The 4457-nt window shown below is 38.8% G+C and overlaps 1 pseudogene; it reads right to left on the bottom strand.

The window, feature by feature from the left end:
• The window catches only part of LOC105550400, a 56624-nt pseudogene that overhangs the window by 34687 nt on the left and 17480 nt on the right, over positions 1–4457 (bottom strand).

The following is a 4457-nucleotide window of genomic DNA, read 5'->3' as shown; positions in this document are numbered from 1 at the left end:
CTTAGGATTGCCTTGGCTACTCAAGCTCTTTTTTAGTAACATATACATTTTAAAACAGTTTTTTTTCTATTTCTGTGAAAAATGTCATTGGTAGTTTGATAGGAATACTTTTGAATTGCTATGGTCTGCATGACCTTTCTAATGATATTGAATCTTCTTATCCATGAGCATAGAATGCTTTTCCATTTGTTTGTGTCTTCTCTGACTTATTTGAGCAACATTTTGTAATTCTCATTATAGAGGTCTTTCACCTCCCTGAGTTAGCTGTATTCCTACATATCTTATTCTTTTGGGGGCAACTGTGAACAAGAGTCTTCCATATTTGGCTCTCAGCTTGGCTGTCGTTGGTGTATAGTAATGCTAGTAATTTCTGTACATTGATTTTGTATCCTGATATTTTGCTGAAGTTGTTTATCGGCTGAAAAAGCTTTGGGCCTGAATATGGGTTTTTCTAGATATAGAATCATGTCATCTGCAAATTGGGATAGTTTAACTTTCTCTCTTCCTATTTGAGTGCCTTTATTTCTTTCTCTTGCCTGATTACCCTATCCAGGACTTCTAATAGTAACCTGAATAGTAGTGGTTAGAGAAGGCATCCTTGCCTTGTGCCTGTTATCAAGGAAAATGCTTCCAGGTTTTGCCCGTTCAGTATAACATTGGCTATGAGTTTGTCATAGATGGCTCTTATGGTTTTGAGGTATGTTCCTTCAATACCTAGTTTATTGAGACTTTTTAACATGAAGGGGTGTTGAGTTTTACTGAATGCCTTTTCTGCATCCATTGAGATAATGATGTGGTTTTTGCCTTTAGTTGTGTTTATGTGATGAATCACACTTACTGATTTGTGTATGTTGAACCAATCTTTCATCCTGGAAATAAAATCCACTTAATCATGGTGGATTCCCTTTTTGATGTGCTGCTGGATTCAGTTTGCAAGTATTTTGTTGATAATTTTTAATCAATATTCATCAAGGATATTGGTCTGAAATTTTTTTTATTTATTGGGTCTCTGCCAGATTTTGGTATCAGGATGATCCTGGCTTCATGAAATGAGTTGGGGAGGAGTCCTTCCTAAATTTTTTGGAATAATTTCAGTAGGAATGGTACCCAGTCTTCTTTGTATATCTGGTAGAATTCAGCTGTGAATTTATCAGGTCCTGGGCTTTTTTTGGTTGGCAGGCTATTTATTACTGATTCAGTTTTGGACCTTGCTACTGGTGTGTTCAGGGGATCGACAACTTCTTGGTTCAGTCTTGGGTGTATGTGTTCAGGAATTTATCTATCTCTTCTAGGTTTTCTAGTTCGTGTGCAAAGAGGTGTTCATAGTAGTTTCTGATGGTTAATTTTTATTTCTGTGGCATGGGTGGTAACATCTTCTTCGTCATTTCCAATTGTGTTTATTTGGATCTCCTCTCTTTTCTTATTTATTAGTCTAGCTAGCAGCCTATCTTTTTTCAAAAAACCCAACTCCTAGATTCATTGGTCTTTTGAGTGGTTCTTTGTGTCTCACTTGCCTTCAGTTCAGCTCTGATTTTGGTTATTTCTTATCTTCTGCTGACTTTGGGGTTGACTTGTTCTTGCTTCCCTAATTGGTTCAGTTGTAATGTTAGGTTGTTAATTTGTGATCTTTTTAACTTTTTGATGTGGGTATTCAGCACTATGAATTTCCCTCTTAACACTACCTTAGGTGTGTCCCAGAGATTCTGGTATGTTGTATCTTTGTTTTCATTCGTTTCAAATAACTTCTTGATTTCCACATTAACTTCATTATTTACCCAAAAGTCATTTAGAGGCATGTTGTTTAATTCCCATGTAATTGCATGGTGTTGAGTACTTTTTTTAAAGGCTTGATTGCATTTTTATTGCACTGCAGTCCAAGAGTGTTTTTGGTATGACATCGGTTCTTTTGAAATTGCTGAGGATTGTTTTATGTCCAATTGTGTGGTCGACTTTAGAGCATGTGCCATATGGCAATGAGATGAATGTATATTATCTCGTTTTGGAATGGGAAGTTTCTTAGATGTCTATCAGATCCATTTGGTCCAATGCTGAGTTTGGGTCCTCAATATCTGTTCATTCCTGCTTAAATGATCTGTCTGATACTGTCAGAGGAGTGTTGAAGTCTCCCACTATTATTGTGTGGGAGTCTATGTCTCTTTGTAGGTCTCTGAGAAATTGCTTTCTATATTTAGTGTCCCTTTCAAGATCTCTTGTGAGGCAAGTCTGGTGGTAACAAACTCTCAACATTTGCTTATCTGAAAAAAAAATCTTGTTTCTCCTTCTCTTAGGAAGGTTAGTTTGGCTGAGTATCAAATGCTTGAAGATTTCTTTTTTCTTTAAGAATACTGAATATAGGCTCCTAATATGTTTTGGCTTGTAGGGTTTCAGTTGAGAGGTCTGCTGATAGCCTGATGGGATTCCCTTGAGGTAACATGCCCTTTTTCTCTAGCTGCCTGTAACAATTTTTCTTTCATTTCAACCTTGGAAAGTCAGATCATTATGTGTCTTGAGGGTGATCTTGTGTAGAATCTTGTATGAGTTCCTCTGTATTTCCTGAATTTGACTGTTGGCCACTTAGGCAAGGCTGGGGAAGTTTACGTGACCAGTATCTTGAAATGTGCTTTCCAAGTTGTTTGCTTTCTCCCCCTCCCTGTCAGGCAAGCCAGTGATTTGTAGATTTGGCCTTTTAACATAATGCCATACTTCTCAGAAGTTTTGTTAATTCCTTTTTATTCTTTAATTTTTTGTCTGTCTTGAGAGAGACAGTCTGCAAGTCCTGAGATTCTTTCCTCAGCTTGTTCTAATTTGCTGTTAATACTTGTGATTGCATTGTGAAATTCTTGTGTTGTGTTGTTCAGCTCTATAAAACCCCTTAGATTCTTTTTTTAAATTTTTTTTTTTTAATTTGAAACAGAGTCTCACTATATCGTCCAGGTTGGAGTACAGTAGCGCCATCTTGGCTCACTGCAACCTCCACCTCCCAGGTTCACGCCATTCTCCTGCCTCAGCCTCCCGAGTAGCTGGGACTACAGGCAGGTGCCACCATACCTGGCTAATTTTTTATTTTTAGTAGAGACAGTGTTTCACCATGTTGGCAAGGATGGTCTCGATCTCTTGACTTCATGATCTGCCCTCCTTGGCCTCCCAAAGTGCTGGGATTACAGGTGTGAACCACCATGCCTGGCCCCTAGGTTCTTTTATATACTATTATTTCATCCTTCAGCTCTTGTATCATGTCCTTGGATTAGGTGTAGCACGATCTCATGAATCTCGATGATCTTCTTTTCTACCCATTTTCTGAACTTGATTTCTGTCATTTCAGCCAGCTCAGCCTGTTTAAGAACCCTTGTTGGAGAAGTAGTGCAGCCATTTGAAGGACATACGACCCTGTGGTCATTTGAGATATGGAAATTCTTGTGTTGGTTCTTTCTCATCTCTGGCTGTGAGTGTTCCCATAACGGCAATATAGATTGAGTAGTCAATAGACTTCTTTTCTGCACTGAGCGCAGTGGTTCACACCTGTAATCCCAGTATTTTGGGAGGCTGAAGTGGGCGGATCACTTGCGGTCAGGAGTTCAAGACCAGCCTGGCCAACATAGTAAAACCACATCTCTACTAAAAATACAAAACTTAGCTGGGTGTGGTAGCACCTGCCCATAATCCCAGCTACTCAGGAGGGTGAGGAAGGAGAACTACTTGAATCTGGGAGGGAAAAGTTGCAGTGAGCTGAGACCACACCGCTGTATTACAGCCTGGGTGACAGAGTGAGACTCCATCTCAAAACAAACAAACAAAAAGCAAACAAATACTTCTGTACTTAACTTTCAACGTATTCTTTCTCCTTTGCAATAAATCACTTTATGCTGTATCTTTTTTTGCTGTTTCCCTGGTTTAAATATTTTTAACTAAGAATACAAGAACTGAGGTCCCACAATAGCTGTCAACAAATTGGCAGTCTTTAAATACAGTACTTCAGTGTTATCTTCATCTTCTTCTTCCATACCAGGAAATTCTTCCTCTGCCTTCTTCAAAGATTTTATAAATGGTTATGCTTTGACAAAAATCTCTATGGCAATTTTTTTAAAATTTGTATGTGGACACAGTAGGTGTATATATTTATTGGGTACATGAGATGTTTTGATACCTGTTATCAATGCAATGAGTAATAATCAACTCATGGAGAATAGGGTAACCATCCCCTCAAGCATTTATCTTTTGTGTTATAAACAATCAAATAATACTCTTATAGTAGGTCTTGGCTGGGCACGGTGGCTCATGCCTGTAATCCCAGCACTTTGGGAGGCCGAGGCAGGGAGATCACCTGAGGCCAGAAGTTCAAGACTAGCCTGGCCAACACAGTGAAACCCGATCTCTACTAAAAATACAAAAAAATTAGTTGGGTGTGGTGGTGCACACCTGTAATCCCAGCTACTAGGGAGGCTGAGGCATGAGAAACA

This window comes from Mandrillus leucophaeus, unplaced genomic scaffold (assembly GCF_000951045.1).
Source record: "Mandrillus leucophaeus isolate KB7577 unplaced genomic scaffold, Mleu.le_1.0 Scaffold480, whole genome shotgun sequence".
Classification (NCBI taxonomy): Eukaryota; Metazoa; Chordata; class Mammalia; order Primates; family Cercopithecidae; genus Mandrillus; species Mandrillus leucophaeus.
This window is presented reverse-complemented; position numbering and strand designations above follow the sequence as displayed.